The sequence below is a fragment of the Calliphora vicina genome, chromosome 1 (assembly GCF_958450345.1).
Source record: "Calliphora vicina chromosome 1, idCalVici1.1, whole genome shotgun sequence".
In the NCBI taxonomy this organism is placed as follows: domain Eukaryota; kingdom Metazoa; phylum Arthropoda; class Insecta; order Diptera; family Calliphoridae; genus Calliphora; species Calliphora vicina.
This window is the reverse complement of record NC_088780.1, coordinates 156639669-156659065: the sequence shown is the minus strand read 5'-3', so window position 1 is coordinate 156659065 and position 19397 is coordinate 156639669. Positions and strand designations below refer to the sequence as shown.

The 19397-nt window shown below is 29.4% G+C and overlaps 1 protein-coding gene across 1 annotated transcript in view; it reads right to left on the bottom strand.

The window, feature by feature from the left end:
• Nucleotides 1–17543, bottom strand: part of tok (tolkin) — a 99192-nt gene extending 81649 nt beyond the window's left edge. Inside the window, exon 1 of the mRNA XM_065516352.1 lies at nt 16806–17543. The gene's annotated coding sequence lies outside the window, so the exon portion shown is untranslated. The remainder of the gene's footprint in view (nt 1–16805) is intronic.
• Between the last annotated feature and the right edge of the window lie 1854 nt (nt 17544–19397).

Below are 19397 nucleotides of genomic sequence, written 5' to 3'. Positions count from 1 at the left end.
ATGGATGTTATCAAAGAATGGTTCTAGTTATAGTAGCTCTAGAACTAATGATTTTGGAACTAAATACAAATTTCATAAGAATTTTTAGGGATTTTGATATATTAGTTAAATTTTTGAAGAAGTTTCCATTGTATTGTCAACCAGTGTACATATAGTAAATATGTATGTATGTAGTACTTTACACTGTCTGTTTAAATTACTGACAGTCTAAATGAATGAACGAATGACTGACTAAGTGAGTGAGTGACAGAGTGTGTATGCGAGTGTGAGGTATGGTTAACATGAATAGAAATTTTGCTTTAAAAGGAATCATGTTTGTGTTTCACTTAAACTTAGACGACAATAAATTCAAAATTAAATACCACAACATTTCGGCAAAGCAAAAATGAAAGGAAACAAATTTAAAACATATTTTCGAAAACTTTTGCAGTTAGACACACTCACACACACTTTATGGTCTGCTACTAAACTGTATATTAAACTCCATGAAACATAATTTCTTGCTCACAAACCCCCCTTTCAATGGTTTCTACTTCCCTAGTATTCTAAATGTTATGTTTTTTTTATATTTTCTTTTTTTGCTGCTTTTATTCAATGTTCTTCTAAATGAATAATCTGAAATCAACATTGTCATCAGTAACCATTCTAAGAAACAATGATTCCTTCTCTTCTTATCCTTGTACGTTCTCCGGCTGGCTGCCATTTCCATTTCCATGTTTTTATCTTGATTATATTTTCATTGATTATTAAAATGCATTGTACTTAGTTGGTTGTACTTCTACTGAGCGCCATAACAATCATACTCCATTAGGGATTTCATCACGTAGCTACTAAATACTACGTACATTATGGTGAAGGAGCAAAAAATTAGTACATACTGGTTTCTATTGTTACAAAATCGGTTGAGAAAAATAAAAAAATCAATTGGGAATATTGTATGAGCTAAATTTATGTTTTAATTTTGTAATATTTTTGTGAAAATTAAATTAAAATTAATTTATTATGATCGCCAAATAAAAATGAGAATTAATATTGGTCCGTCTGAAAAACGTTAGCTTGATGCACACATTTTTAAAAAATGGACTTAGGACTTTTGCATAACAATGTAAACATGAAGAAAATACTAAATATTTGTATAAGGTATTCACACGGTCTGCTATTAGTCATATTGCCCTAATATACTATAATAGTTGTTGTTGTGTTTTAAACAAAAAAAGTATTATTTTATGGCAAAACAATAAACATAGTTCAAATAATCTTATTAGTTTAGAACTGGTTTGTTTAAAATACAAAAAAAAAATTTGTTTAAACTATCATAATATATTAGGACATTATGACCAAATAGTAGACCGTGTGAATACCCCAATTGTATTTTAACTTATTCTAACGTTTTGTGGTTAAATTTAAATGTTCATTAAAATTGGAAAATTGACACATTTGCTCACTAAGCTAACGATATATAAGTATTATAGAGTATGAAGCAAAGGTTCGAAAGAATTAATTCTTATTATCATTTTCGAAATCAAAATAAACTTTATCCCCCATTTTCTCAATCTCTGATTATTTTTTATCGTGACGATAAACTGAGAGTTCTCATTCAAAAAAAATATTAATTGGAGGTTTATCGTTACGAAAAACGATAACCAGATATTGAAAAAATGGGGATATCTCTTATTTATAAAGTTTATTTTCCATTATTCATTAATTCGAATAAAGAAAAAGTACCAACGTATCTATCATTGTTATATAAAATTCAAAAAAGTACCATAAGATTAAATAAAAACTACCAAGAAGTATCCCCTTGAATTTCCACTAACATAGGACCATAATTTCATATTTCTATGTCCATTATTACCGAAAGTTCAAAAAGTACCATTAGAATATAGAAAAAGTGCCTATAGTTCAGTTCTCACATTTTGATACCTAAATATTATTCCATATTCCTAATTTTAACTTCACTCTGATACATATCAGCTAACTTTAATGTCGATAAGTTAAATAATTTAAAATATTAAAAAACGTACCATTTTCCCTTTTCATTCTTTAACATCCCTCATGTTTGAAATTTAAAATATACTTGATTATGCCAAAAATGTTTGTGCTGCAGACATGTCTCAAGCGATTAAAATCTAAATTAATGTGACCAAGAAAAAATATGTTTTAAAAAAAGTACCAAACAGTTTACCCAGAGTTAAACCAATATCCAACTTGGCACTCGAGTTCTAAATAAAACTTTGTTAGTTAATTTTTATATGAATCCAGAAACCAATGTTAAAAAATATTACCAAAATTGTTTTAATAATTTCAAATAAAATGTATTTTCCCATTTTTACCACCCTTTTTATCCCCATTGCGGTGGTAAAATTTTATTCAAATAAATTTCTATATCGTGGTGGGAACCATCCACGACCTCACCCCACCGACGCAACAGCGGCCGTGCTCTAGCCAGTTCGACTACCTCAGGCGGAGCTGCCACCATCGATGACATCAAACGTAGTCCACGTCCCGTCTCGCTGAGCGCCACCGCCATGGCTTTGGCAGCCACCACCGCTTTCATGGAAGACAAAGAAAAACGTCCATCATTCGAATGTAAACCATCGCTCACCTACGAAATATGCGACGCTGCTTTCGAGCAGGTATTGCGGCCATTTCATCACAAAGCCACCACTGGCCTGGGAACACGTAAATCCTCTCTAGCTACTTCTCACAAAGCTCTACAAAAGAAATCTCTTTCAGGTGAAACCGACTAAGACGAGGAGCCTATTTATAGAATATTTTATGAAAAAAGTACCAAAAATAAACACAATTTTTATCCCTTAAAGGTTCGAATTTCCAAAAAGTACCAAATTTATATTTGTTATTTTATTATAAGTGATTACACTCAGGTCTCGTTTTATGCGGATTCAAATTTATGCGGTTTTTAAATTAACGATTTTTTTTTTTGAATTTTAACTGATTTTAAAATTTTGGATGTTTTTTTTAAATTCTAGTGATGAAAATGATATTTTACAATATGATGATATGATTATATCATCTAGTGATGAAAGTGACGTTGAACCAATTCGTAAACTATGCCGACAATTATTCAGTCATTCAGATTGATCATACATATTTAAAGAATTTCCTTAAAAAATGTTTTAGCTTATTTTTTGATCATTTTCTGTTTTAATGAATTAATATTATATTTTTGTTTATTTTTTTAAAGGTTTTTTGTTTTTACTGTTTAAGTAAATGAAATAAATATATTTTTGTTGATTTTTTGTATGCGATTTTGCTTTGGATTTGTAATTAAAATTTGAATTTATGCGGTTTTTCAGAATTTTTAGTTTTTATATGAAGCTAGAGTATCGTTTTATGCGAATTCAATTTATGCGATTTTTTTGGAACGCATCTATCGCATAAAACGAGACCTGAGTGTATATAGACTGAGGTTTAAAATTTGTTTCTATGTTTATTCGTTTAACAGTTTTTACAGTAATACAGTTTTTACCCGTTTTATCCCCTAAAAAATTCAAAAAAGTACCAAACACCTGTCAGCTTTTTTTTTTAATTTATTAGTATTGGAGATATAAGGTTACCAAATTTAACCGTTTTTAAACATTTTTTATACCCTAAACGTTTGAAAATCCTAGTGGATAGTTTTGTATAGTTAAAATTTCATGCTTTTACCTTCAGTCGTTTGGGCTGTGCAATGATGAATCAGTCAGTCAGACCGCCGAGACATTTCTTCAGGTTTGGAAAAAAGAAATAGTCACACGGTGCAAAATCAGGAGAATAAGACGAAAGGGGGAGTATTTCGTAGCCTAATTCATGGATTTTATCCATGGAAACTACATGTGTGTACACTTTTGTGGAATAAAAGAGAGACAAAAATATGTAACTTTTAAACACTTAGTTCGATTTAAATGAAATTCGATATTTGCAAAGAGAAAGTGTTGTTGAGTTTAAGTTTTGAATTTGGATCTCATGGGCCCACCAGGGGCTCGGCCAGGAGTTCCCAAAGTTGGACACCTGGGGTATGTGAAATTTTTAAACGATTCTATTTCATCGTTTGTGTTGCGATTTAAAAAATATCGTCCCCTTAATAAAACAATAGTGTATTAACAATAGTGCATTTCGAAATAATTGAGTTTAAAATTTTTGCGTTAGTAAACATCTAGAACAAAAGTGATATTTCAATTGATCTTTTGACCCACTTTGTGGAAGTAGAATTTCACCAAATTTTGACCACATACATATAGAATCAGTTATGTAGATTCTTATTATGCATAATGGTGTATATGCTTATACTCTATTGTTTTAATGTGGGGACGATATATAGAATCTCCTCATCGAGCACTGAAAGAAACTCAATTATCTGTTATAGCTTAGGAGATATTCGCATTTGAAAATTAAATTTTAAAAATTTTTACCCACCCTACTACAGTTTTTTTTTAATAACAGAGGGTCCAAATATTTCCTGATTTTCTCCATTTTTCTCTTATTGGACTAACAGCAATAAGAATTTTTTAAAAGTCAGATTTTTTAAAATTTTAATTAAAAAAAACGATTTTTTCCTAATTTTTTTTTGAAAAAAAAAAAACTTTTTTCCTTTTAAGTTATCTAAACAATTTCTAAGAAGATGTTTAAGGAATTTATACTTTTTGAAAAGCTAACTTTACGTCAAGTATTTTAATTGAAAAAAAATTTAATACCGATGATACCAGGTCCATTCAAAAAACGCCAATTTTTTTATGTAAAATTGAAATTTAGGGCAAACATTCTCAAATCGCATAATCGATATCAAAATATAGTAACCCATTTTAGATGGCCCAATGAGTTCTTAATTATTTTGTAAAGGGTTCCGATAACCTCGGACCTGGTTTGGATACATTTCTATTATATGTATAAAAGTCTATAAAATTAAATTTAAAAGTTATAAATGACGCCAAGGTTATATGCACTTGAATTAAAAAAAATTTAGTTTCGCTAGTTTGTTTTGAAAAAAAATAACTTTTTTTCCTTTTAAGTTAACTAAAAAAATTCTAAGAATGTGTATAAGGAGCTTATACTTTTTAAAGAGCAAACTTTATATCAAATATTTTAATTGAAAAAAAATTTAAAATTTTTGATACCGATGGCATCGGGTCCATTAAAAAAACGCATATTTCATTAAAAAATATTCACAAATAATAATTTAATTTCAATTTAAAAAACTGTTATCTTCGCAAAAACTCAATAAAAAGCCTTTTTGTCATATTTTTCAAAAAAGTATTCCATGAATTTTTCAATTGTCCCCTTCATTCATTGATATATTATACATATCAGCCCAATTATGAATAAAAATTACCCGGGATTTTTTTCCCTTTCCTTATTTTTAACATTGAATTTGAATAGTAAAAATGGGAAAGGGAAAATCTATCTAGGAATTTTTATTCATAATTGGGCTGAACATGTCTACTTTATGTTGTGTATGTGCAAATTAATTAGGGAAAACTTAACATCTCGCAGAGAATTTGATAAGAATATTTTAAACAATATCCCAATCTACTTGAATTTTTATAAAAATTTTAATAAGAATTTATTCACAATTATTTTATGAATACAATATTCCGCAAATTTGTTTAACATAGTTCAAATTTCAATATTATTTTTCGTTAGCAGCAATAAGATCATGTTTCAAAAGCACCACTGCAACTTTTGGAAATACAGCTCTTAAAATCAATTTTCAACATATTTGGTTGCAGCATCTCAAACTTTATTAAAAAAAAAGTTACATTTGTTACAAATTTCCTCTTGAACTGTCAATACCCTAAAAACATCACCTAAAGTCACGCACAGTACAAGTAACTATTACATAAAAAAGAAACTAAGAAAATACAAAAAATGGTAAAAAAAAAAAGAAACAAGAAACATTTTATTTCTATAGCTGGTGGCATGCAATAAATAATGACTTTACATTGAAATCATTCAATTGATTTCTTCTGACAATGCTCGAGCTGCAGCGACAACAACGCATCAACCCAAAAAGAGGAGATAAAAAAACACAATAAACTAAAAGTTACCTGATGACTTTGATTGCATTGAAATCTTAAAACGATTGCCTTTATTGTCTATATAGTTATTGTTGTTGTTTTTATATAATTTTTTTGTCTTCTTAAGTTTAACAAACAGCCAGCAATCAAGTTTATTTGTTGCAACAACTCACTACACGTACTTCAGCACTTGCAATAAATTGATGAGCTGTTTCAATTTTTGTTTTTGGTCTTATCTTTTATAACATTTTCTTTCTTTTTGCTGCTACTCCTTCTTGTTGTTGGGTTTTTTTTTGTTTCTTCCTCTTGTGTTTATTTATTTATCATAAGGGAGTTAGTGATTAAAACGATATTTACGAGTATTTGCCCAGATAAACAACAACCAGTAACAGCAGCCGGAGTAGCTACTCCACAGATATACACTCACCAACACACAAAATTCTTAAAACAGGACACGTTAAACGTGCCTTATCACTTGTTTAATGCTTAAAGCAACACAAAAAATGTGGCACGCACTTTTTTTTATTAATTTTGTTGTTGTTTATAAATAAGTATAATGTGATTTTAAATTGTGGTGTTTAAATTTATGCATTTTAAACAGATTCAACCCATTTTGTATTTAATCAGGGTGAGTAAAATTTAGCATTAACGAATATTTAAAAAGCATATTGGTTTTAAACAGATGCACAGTGGGGCTGGGCTGTACTTTTGTCTTGCCAATCTGAAGCTAAAAGCATGAAATTTTAACTTTGGGTTCTCAACTCCCCAAAATGAAGGAATAAGATGGGATTTTTTGGAAATTTGAACGTTTAGGGTAAAATGGTAAAAACGGGTAATTTCGGTAACCTTATATCTTTAAAACTAATAAACATACGGAAAAACTTAAAATTGCACGTGACTCCATTTGAAAAATATGCTGATAGGTGTCTGGTACTTTTTCAAAATTCGGGTAAAAACAACATTTTGGTAATTTTTTTAACAACCTATGTATGTTTAAAACAAATAAACATAGAAACAAATTTTAAATCGGATTCTTTACTTATAAAAAAAAACCAAAAATGAATTTGGTCTTTTTTGCAAATTCGAACGCTTAAGGGATATAAATTGTGTTTATTTTTTGGTACTTTTTTCATAAAATGCGATTTTCTATAAATTGACATGAATATTTTATTATGAGCTCCCACCACGATATAGAAATTTATTTGAATAAAATTTTACCCCACAATGGGGATAAAAAAGGTACCAAAAATGGGCTAAAAACGGGAAAATACATTTTAATTGAAATTATTAAGCCAATTTTTATTAAATGTTTAACATTAGATCCTGGATTCATACAAAAATGAACTAACAGAGTGTTATTTGGAACTCGAGTATATTGGGCCAAATTCGGGTAAACAGTATGATACTTTTTTTTAAACATATTTTTTCTTGATCACAAATTAACACAAATTTTAATCGTTTGAGACATGTCTGCAGCACAAACAATTTTGGCAAAATCAAGTGTTTCTTAAATTTCAAACTTGAGGGATGTTCAAGGAGCAAAAGTGAAATTGGTACTTTTCTCCTAATGGTACTTTTTTAAAATATTTTAAATTATTTAACTTATCGCTGATATGTATCTGAGTGAAGTTAGAGTTAGGAATATGAAATAAACTTTTGGTACCAAAATATGAGAACTGAACTATAGGTACTTTTTCGTTCTTCTAATAATACTTTTTTAATTTTCTTTAATCTATAAATGTGAAATTAAACCTATGTATATGGTCCTAAGTAAGTAAAAATTCAATGGCATACTTCATGGTACTTTTTCTTTATACTAATGGTACCTTTTTTTAATTTTCCATAGCAATGAACTTAGTAACATGAAATTTAGCATATATGATCCTAACTGAGTGCGAATTCTAGGGGGAGAATTTTTGGTACTTTTTCTTTATTCGAATGGTACTTTTTGTATTCTCTTCATCAATTAATATAAATGGTATTTTTTGAATGTTCTATAAAATTAAATATAGGAATCAGATGGAATAGGTTTATTAAATATTTTGAAAATTATGTACAAACGTTATTTTCTAATCAAATAATTTGGTAAGTTTGGGGGAATGGAAAGCTGTTTATGCAAATCGTTCTAAGCGTATCTGTCTATAACAACGTCAAAATTTCGAAATACAATAAAGTCTTTAATATATTTTTTTTTTATAAAATCCAAGATAATTTTATATGTGCTATATTGAGGATTCCATATTAAATGAACCAACTTTTGAAATCGATGTCTTCCGATCGGGATGTAATTTGTAAGGTTAGTCCTTTTGGATAGCAAGAAGGGGTCAAAATTTTACCCCTTATTGCCTATTGTTCTTAGAAAAATGTGTCCCAAATAGTTTAGATAGCTATTTCTTCAATCGTTCGAAAAACAAAATTAAAAAATGACGCATTTTGAAAAATAAGTTAGATTTAGAAAAAAGAAGTAAAAAATTGTATGTCTTGAGTTACAAAATATTTATTTTCTACTCAAAAGACCTAAGAATTATTTTGAGCAAAAAAAGGGTCCATTTTGAAAAAAAAAATTGTATGTTTTGAGTTACAAAATATTTATTTTGATAGATATTTAACTCGCGTTCCACTAAGCGACCAAATAGATTTTCAACGAAAATATGTATTTTTTGAGAAAAAAGGGCCTATTTTGAAAGAAAGTCAAAAAGTAAAATTTTTTCGCAAGTTTGAAGAAATAGCTATCTAAACTATTTGGGATACATTTTGCTAAGAACAATAGGTAATAAGTTAAATAGATGAGAAGAATGCAATACCAGTTTGGCCAAAATGTCAATTTTTGACCTCCTCTAATTCAGAGAGTTCTTGAACGATCTTGTTGAAAAATTGCTTCTGAATTACTATCCAATAACCTTGGTGCAAATTTGATCCCGATCATAAGACATCTATTTCAAAAGTTGGTTCACTTGACATGAAATCCCCCATATGTTTTTTGTAAGATTCTGACCAACTATCACAAAGAATATTCGAAAACTTATGTATGTCCTGCTAGAGATTTGTAACCATATTTGCAAACTATTTCTACAGAATCCTGCTTGCCTATATACTTAATCTTTTTGTTGTATGGAATTTCAATAATCTAGCAATAATAAATGAAACTAAAACATTAAATGTTAAACATTATATCAAGCATGAGTATAGATATGCATTTAAAAACAATTTAAAATTTATAAATAAATATTTTTATTTAAATACACCAACATAGTACCTATGTAGCTATACCTACAAACACAAACATTTTATTTTTAATTTATAAAGAAAATTCCTTTGTTTTGCATATAAAAAAGAATAATAAATAATTGTCATGTTTACTAACAATCCAGTGCATGCATAAACTATGCAAACAAATATGTATATTAAATACATGGATATATGCAGAAATATCTATGTATATATGGATGTGCGAATGGATGTATGTAATACTTAGTTTACAAACACATATGTAAATCTGCATATTTTAATAAAAACAAAAACAATACAATGAATATGAAAATTTATTCCGGTTCCAGTAAAACATACTCACTTGCATATCCATAAATAAAATGTTCAAAGAGGAAGAAAAAAATTCTTTATACGTTTGTTGTTATTGTTGTTGCTGTTGTTTTAATTTTAGTTTTTGTTTACAAAATTTATTATGATACATTTTGATTATACACACACATCCACACATACATTATACATAAATAGAGTATATTTATTATACTCTGGCACTCTGTGTCACTTACTTAATCTCCCACACACAACGCACAGACATTGGCACAAACATACATAGCGTCGTAGGGTGTAATTGCACTCTTACACTATTTAACTGCATACTGCTCTTTACACTCTTTTATAAAGCCGCAAAATAATAATAATAATCGTAATAAAAGAAAGAAATTATAAATGCAATCAAAATGACGACAACAAAAACAAGAACAACAACAATATCAACAGCAACAAAGACAATAAGAAGAAAGAGAACATCATTTTCTTCTGTGTTTTATATGGATTTTGATTAAGAAAAGAAAATTCAAACAGAAATAAAAATCCAAGATCAAAGTAAAATACTAGAAAAATTTAAAAAAGTAGACTAAACATACCATAGTCGTAAGTCAGATGTACTACTACAAACAACAAGCAAGTACGACAATATAGTCGGTTTAGCCGACCATAGTATAGTCGTAATTCAGATGTACTACTAACAAGCAAGTACAAAAATATAGTCGGTTTAGTCGACCATATGATACCCTATCACAAGCAGAGAAAAATACAGGTTTGGCACTGTGTTCTTTGTAATAACGCAGCAGTTAAGCAAGTAGTCATAGACAGTAATTGTCGCTAATGTCTGATCACATGACTGACTCCAATTTATATATTTTGGGTCATTTGACACGTATGTGCTCTTTGTAGTGCAGAGAGAAGACAATTGGTTACTTTATTCACCCGAGGTAATCTAGCGAAAACACAATTGTCACTTAAGTGCCTCTTAGTAATCTAGATTGTAGTCACTTTAACGTTTATATTGTACTGCACTTTTGGGTGGTTAGTAAGGTAAGCTGGGTAAGTGAATCCATTGCGTTGACTAATTTTGACCAGCTATCAGCTGTCACCCTAAAGGCTCGGTAAAATCACTAGTTCTGGACAAGCTCCTAGAACTGCTTTGAATATATTGTTGTCGTACACAAATAATTGTTATTTTATTTTTAACAATATTTTAGTTACTGTTAACAATTTATTTTAACTTACAAATAACCATTAAATGTTAAGTTTCCATATGTGTACTCATAGGCCCGTTTTCTCAATGTATCGAAAAACTGCCTGTTACTAAATGTCGACATAAATTTATTAGGCCTATAAACTGTCCGTTAACAATTTCGGTTTTCTCAATATACCGACAAAAACATTATTTTCAGATGGCAATACCTCTCAAAATAGATGTAAAATTGGGAACCCTGCCTTCAAGTAACAACATGTTTACATAAATCAGCTGTTTAATGTGGCCATCGACAGCTGGAATCATTTGAAAAATTCATTATCCTTTATGTCTGCCAGGTAGTTAGGCCTGGCATGATAAACTCTTTCATCATTCACTTGGAACTCATGTTCTTCGAGTTCATCTTCCATCAAATTAATGTTAATTCCTCTAACACCAGTGATATTGATAAACCTTGTAACAGTTTCATCACCTATAAGATCGACGGCACTTCTTTGAAACCATTCCAGCAGCTCTAGGCTTGACCTTGCAGTTCTGACCCATATGTGAGAATTATATTCCATTTTTGGTCGAATGAAGCTAGTGTATATACGAATAAGGTCGGAAGGGGAGAAATATGTCCGACATCGTCTCAACAACCCCAAGCACCTAAAAGTTTCATTCGCAACATCGAATATATTACGATTCCAACGGACGTCACACTGTAATCTGGTACCTAGAATCAAAAGGTTATCTGAAATTCCAACAGTTGCGTTACCCATACGAAGAATTGATTGTGGTGAAATCTCAAGATATTTGTGTGCCAATAGGCAGCACTGAGTTTGGAGTGCGTTGAAATTAACTCGTTTCAGTTCAACCCATTTGGAGATTGTTATAAGGTCACGATTTATAGAGTCATCCTTGACCTTGCAGCTCCGGCCCATATGTGGAAATTATATTCCATTTTTGGACGAATGAAGCTAATGTATATACGAAGAAGCTCGAAAGGGGAGAAATATGTCCAACACCGTCTCAAGAAACCCAAGCACCAACGGACGTCACACTGTATTGTCGTCTCTAGAAACAAAAGATTATCTGAAACTCCAACAGTTGCGTTACCCATATAAAGAATTGATTGTGGTGAAATGTTTGGATGTCAATCAGTTTTGAGTGCGTTGAAATTAACTCGGTACAGTTCACCCCATTTGGAGATTGTTGTACGGTCACGACTTATCCAGACATCCTTATTCATTCTTGAGAGTTTAATCTCAGAAAGAGTTTGTCTATTGTCAAATGAATATGAGTGATAGATATTACTCTCATCCGCAAAAGAATTAATTGGATTTGAAGTGATTGTTAGTAAATCATTCATGAAAATTAAAAAAGGAAAGGAGAAAGAAGAGAGCCCTGGGGGACCGCAGAACTCAATATGAAGTTCTCGAAACAAATCCGATCTATTACTACCCTTATTCAGGCGCGGATTCCTATTTCATCCCACCCCACGAAGGAAACTAGAAATACAACGAGAAAATTCCAATATGTTGCTCTTAGATTATGTTTATTACAATCATGAGCAAACAAATTTTTTGTTAAAATTTCAACAATTTTTTTTCCCTAAAAGATTTTCGGCAGTATTCCTTCTATGGGTGCTATTAAGACCAATTATGAACCGATAGCCATGAAATTATGTCTAGTGATTTATTTCTACACAAAGAATACAGATTCTTAATAGCAATTAATAATCAATCGAATGATTTTGCCTTAGTGGCCGAATTCTTCAGTTGTGGCTACAAAATTTTAAAAGGAGTGACAAAATTTTGGTAGCATCAACTGAAATTATTCTTTATCAACTGAATTTCTGTTGCTAGAAACGAAAATTTCTATGTGTGCAACCGATTCATTAGATTGTCAACAAATTTGGTTGTATTTTATGTGGATACCAACATTTTTAAGAGATTTATTTTCGTTAAAATGATTTACGGATATGGGAGATATGACTAATTATAGATCGATCATTATACAATTTTGTACATACTATAAAACTTATTTATACCGAAATTTGTGTAGGTACCTAAATAAATTAAACATTTATGACCGATAAAGTCCTATTCCGTGAGGACATTTGTATTGGGGACTAGATGCAATAATGAACTAATTTCAATTATAAAAATATTTTAAAAATTCCAACCTGTTGAAGAACGGACATCGTTTAATCATCTCAGTGATACTAAGTCAATCGGTAATTTAAGGTGGGTGGGTGTTGAACTAATATTTTTGGTTGTTACAAACATCAGCACAAACGCATAATACCCTCCCCCAATATGGTGGTGTAGGCTATAAAAACTAAATCTCACACAAACATTTAAATAACAATAGTATGGTGTAGTAAAATAAAAAACTTTTTTATAAAAAACAAAAACGCAACGCATCTAAATTAATGTGTGCAGAATTGAATTGTATTGAAATGAAAACAAACTAAATAAAAAAATAAATGAAAATGAAGTGTAGACAACATATAAAGAACTACAACAACAAAAACGTGTCGTTGTTATTTATAGATGAACGCTAAATTGTAAGACGCAGCGACAATATTTCGTATCTCGTATCATAGATTTCGATGGGAGCAAATACTTTTTTTGTTTTGAAAAGTCATCATTATACACACACTCGCATATGTACATTATTGAAAACATATAGAATGACAGCTTGACGGACAGATGGACAGACAGACTGTCAGGGAGGCAGGCACAGAACTCATACTCACAGTTGAAATAAACAAAATTGTTTTAAAGATAAGCTTTATTTATAATCACCATAATAAACAATTCACACACATAGATATAACACAAACATACACAGGGTCTTCAATATAAATATTTTTGTATGTAACGCATCGTGTACAGTGGTTTGGGAAAGAGGCAGAGAAGGATTATAGTGTATAATTATTATTATTTTGAAGTAACAAATTTCGTTATATTTTTCTAACTAGGATCATACATTTTATTAGAAAATTAACACATAATTTTTTTTTGCCCTAAATAAGGACTTTTTGCAGTAAGTATAAGAACAACGAAGAATTTTATTGCTAGTTATGGTGTCAATCACGACAACCCGGTATTTGTTTGGATTCTGAATCCCAGAATTTAGAAATTACGGGTTTTGAAAACCAGTTAATGCTCTAGTGGCGAAAGTACGGAAAAGGGGTTAAAAATTAATATTATAGACGCATAACAAAATAACTATTATCAAGATTCTTTTCTGAAAATATGCTTTATAACCTAATAATTTTGGTACTATAAATGTTATCTATATAATAAATTTGACACCAAATTAAAGGTACTTAAAATACCAGACAATAATTAAAATAAGGCAATATTAGAGGAGCCGCAGAACAAAAGGTACTTTTTCGCACATTTCAAATTTTTGGGAAAATGAGTTTTATTTATTTCGACCCTTAAAAAACTACATTAACCTGGAAATGGTAACAAGTTTCTTACTTATCAATAGATACATCTAACTGCCATAAGTCACTACATTAAATGTTAAGGATGTTTGATATAAAACAATTTTAATATTTCGTTTTATACTAGTGTTGTACGTTTTGTTAAGCACACATTTTTTTATAACCCATTTACTTAGTAAAAAAATTTAAAAAAAATGCGAAAAAGTACCTTTTGTTCTGCAGATCCTCATTTTGTGAGATTTATAAATCACACTCGTGCCCTTTTTTTGATTTGAACACAAATATGTCTTAAAATCGTGCGTGCAGTTTTTGAGATATTTCCAACTCAAATTTTTAAAAAATGTTTATTATATACCTTTCAACAACCCAGTAAGCACCAAAGCCCCAAAAATTCAAGCACTTGAACATTTTGTTTTAAACTTGAAAAAAAATAAATATTTTAAAACAAAAAACATATGTCTCGAATTTATGATTCCTTCTAACTTAAGAATGCTATTGAAATAAAGTGTAATTCAATTGCATGTCTATAATTCAAGGCTTGAATTACACTTGCTTTCAACTTGAATTCCAGTAAAATACTTATTGGGAAATTATACTTTAGAATACAAATTTTAAATATTTTTAGGTAAACAAAATTTAAAAAAACAAGTAAGAGAGCTATATTCGGCTGTGCCGAATCTTATATACCCTTCACCAAATTATACTTTAAAATAAATTTTTTTAAATATTTTTAGGTAAACAAAATTTAATTTTTTTTAAATTGTTTTTCAAAATTTTTTTTTTAAATTGTTTTTTAATTATTTTTAAAAAAAGTTTTTTTTCCAAATTTTTTTAAAAAAATATTTTTGAATTTTTTTTTTTTTTAAAAAAATGTATGACAAAAAAAAAGTTTTTATGAAAAAAAAATTCGGGTTAAAAAATATTTTCCCCGATTTTAACCCATTGTAGGTCCAACTTACTATAGCCTTATCTACATCGTTGCAATGGACTTTGAAATATCTATCATTAGATATCCATATTGTCTATATTAATGACTTAGTAATCCAGATATAGATCAAAAATAGTTGTTGTCCCGGTTTTTTGCTCATATCTCCGTTATTTATGGACCGATTTTGCTGATTTTGAATAGCAAACATCTCGAAAGCATGTCTGACAGAATTATTGAAGATTTGGATCCCGAAGATATCTGGGGTCTTCAGAAAATTGATTTCAACAGACAGACGGACGGACATGGCTTAATCGACTCCGCTATCTATATTCTTTATAGGGTCGGAAATGAAAAATGTAGAAATTACAAACTTATATATACCCTTCTCACGAAGGTGAAGGGTATAAAAATCTTTATTTTTATATAGTGGATATATTGATGTATGAATCATGTAGTATGTAAGTTATTTGGTGGCTGCGGAATGGTGATTTCAACATACAGACGGACAGACAGAGATGGATATATCGACTACGCATTCTATAACATTCCAAATAGTAAATGTAGAAATTACAAACAGAATGACAAACATATGTATACCATTACCGCTCACGGTGAAGGGTATAAAAATGTAATAAAAAACAAATATGTATTTCACTTTTTGCAAAGGGAACACAAGATTTGTCGCTGTACCTCTTATATTCAAATACAACGGCCAAATATCGATATTCTATTTTAGTTTAAAGATCCCTTTAAAAAATGTTCCAATTCGCAGATTTTTCTAGATGCAGTTATATTTTTTTGTCGTATTCTTGATTACTTATTGATATGTATTGCTAATATATTGGAAACAACAAAACGATAAAAAATTAAAATTTTTTTTTTTATTTTTCTACTCCAAAGGTAGGTGTCATATATGTTCGTTTATTATTTGTGGGCTTCTGAAAGTTAATTACAACATACACAAAATGTAAGAGGGAGATCACTAAATCGTCACCACTTCAATATTGGTCCAGATATTCTACAGGGTCGCAAATGAACAAGATCCATTTTATAGTTACAGTTCTTTTCGAATGGAGAAATAAACCTTAAGGGTTGATACAACTTTCGCAGAATTAAATATCTTTGTCCAAGAAATACTCAATCCGTGCGAAAATTTTTTGTTTACAAAGCAAATTTAAGTTTTTTCTGTATTAAACACTAATTAAATTGTCTGCTAATATTTTTTTGTTACTGCACCACTGTGTGGCATTGTATATTGTCAAGAATTTATTGATGAAACTGACACAACAAATAGGAAAATATGTACCAATACGTACAACTGATTGGATGTATGAGTGTGTGTTTAAATATATGGATGGTTGGATGGTTGGTCATAGAACTGATAAGACTTAAATATGAAAAATAACAATAAATAAATATAATACTATCATCAGAATTTCAGTATCACTAACAGACACACAAAAACACACACACATTTGTATCAACATGCGATCTTCCTTTATATTTATGTATTTTTTTTGGAAAATTATAACAAATTACTTTTATACCACAAAAAAAGTATTTATACTATATATAGAACAAAACATAATTTGATTTAATTAAACTTATTAGGAAACCAAGAAAAATATGTAAAATCACTGCAAAAATAACTATGTATGTATGTATTTATGTACTTACCAGTTTAAATTGGATCTTAAAAAGCTGAACTTTATTCTTGTCTTTACTGAATGTTCAAATAGGTATTATTTAAACGAAATAAAATGCGTTATTATTTTGTAAAGGAATTTAAATTGCTGCTTGAAAAGTCCATAAAATATTGCACTCACTCACACTTTCACCAATTCTCTACTGCACACATATAACGTTTATTGCAAATATTGTACAAAGCACTTCCGTTTTCCGTTTTATTACGTTACGTTAGTTTAATCAAACAAGTCAAAAACATGCACAAACTCACACACAGCCACCAACTAACTATTGCACTGGCTCAAACTAAAATATAAATTGATTTACTATTTTATATTTTACCGTTACAATATCTTGTTGTTATTTTACGTCGTCGTTCTCTCGTTAATAAATCTTTTTCTTTTTTTTGCAATATTTTATGTTTTCAAAAAAATTCGCGCGCTTCTGTTATTCTAGTTTTCGTTTTATTTAAATGTAATACATGCTCATACAAGCAAACAAATAAAAACCAGTAAATTTATGTGTGTCTGTCTATATATTATTTTTATTGGTATTATCTGGTATTGTTTTTGTCTGCTCAAGACTATTTCGTACGATTCCAATATTTATTTTTTTGTTGGTATTTTTCTTACATTTGTTTTTGTATTTTTTTTTCACATTATTTTTCACTTATTGGAATATTTCACTTCAATTTGAAAACAACCGTTACGTATGGCAGCTCGAACTCAACTGAATTTACTGTTTAGTTTCCATTTACTTTCAACCATTTAGCCGAACGTCAGACAATTTATACGAACAGCATCCACAAACAACAGACAGAATGAAAGAATCTTTCTTAATTGTTGTTGTTGGTTTCATTCCTACTTTTTTTTTTGCTCATCGTTTTCCTTGTAAACAAAGCAACAACTCATGGGAGTGTGTGTGTCGGAGATATGTTGCTGGTTGTTGTTGTTTATTATTGTTTTTGTTGTTGCTAGTGATGCTGTTACATTTATTCGTTTGCCATAGCAGTATCATGTTGTTGTTATTGTTTCTCCTTTATTACAATAATAAATGCAAAGTAGTACAGTGGTTTACAATGAGAGGGTACATTTGGATTTATTTAATTTCTTAGAATTTTCATGATTTATTTTTGCATGAACATCAGGGCGAGGGTGCTTTATGCCGTTTTATTGGTGGTAATTTTCCGTAAGGTGTATCACACTCACTCGTATTTTGGGTTTAATGCGGCTTATGGGAAATACCCTTAAATTTATTGCCCACATGTGTCATAGGTGGGTAATTGGAAAAGTGGCATTAATATCAATTAGAATTTCTTATAAGATAGATACAAAATTGGAATCTAATCTTATAAGTTGGTTGGTGGTTGGGGAACAAATTTATTTTAAATCAGATTTAAATTATGTACATATACAATTAACCCACTATGTGTAATACAAAGGTAATTTATTGAAAAATGGTAATGATAAAAATTAAACAGCCTTGCAGAACATTTTATGAACTATGGCATATTTTTCATTTAGAAGCATATCTTGGTTTTAATATAAACATATTTAATGCATAAAATTGTTTTACATCAACGAATTTTTTTTTCATGAACAACATTTTTTGTATAAATTCTTTTTCCAAAAAAAATATTTTAAAAAAATTTCCCAAAAAAATTTCCCAAAAAAATTCGTAAAAAAACTTTTTTAAAAAAATTTAAAAACTATTTCGAAAAAAAATTTAAATTTTGTTTACCTAAAAATATAAAAAAAAAATTTAAAGTGTAATTATATAGCGAATATAGCTCTCTTACTTGTTTTATCTTTTTTTTTAATTTTTCCACTTATTTTCAAGTTTGGCTACCGTTACTGCTAAGCTAAATTTACCCCTAAAATATTATTTCAGCTCGACTAATGTTACCTAGCTTAGAGGTACCAAAATAACTGAAATTACCGTTGCCGAAATAATCCAAATTATCGTTACCGTTATCTTTTAACCGTTTTGAATATGTAGCAAATATAATTTTTTCAGAAAAAATTATTCTGTGGTTTTTACAAAAATAACTGAAATGTTCTTTAAATTACGAATATTGTATTTTCAATAACATGTATTATTAACGAATTTATACCAATTATCCAGTTCGATACTCAAATTTTAGTTGAAAATAGTAGAAAAATAATATTTTTAGTTGAAAAAATAAGTTTTTTAGTTGAAAAAATAAGTTTTTTCTGTGTTAACTTAAAGTTATACTGTGTATTAAATGTTAGAGTATTCAGAAACTGAAACCGATTAACCAGTTTTTTTCTGTTTGAAAAATTGTTACGAAATTGTACTTGAATTCAAATATAACGATTTTAACGGCTGATTTAAAAGTAGCAGAATGCTTTCAAATAGCAGTGCTGTAATAGCAACCTGTAACATATCTGTGAGCATTATTAACATTGAATAAACGACCATTGATCGTAAGTATGGCAACGCTGTTTGCTGCGACCGTATATTCGAATTCGAATATTCAGTTAAAGAACATTGTAGAAAGTACACAACAGATGGCGTATGTATTAGAAAGCTCGAGACAGTTAAAGAGCAATCTATAGTGCA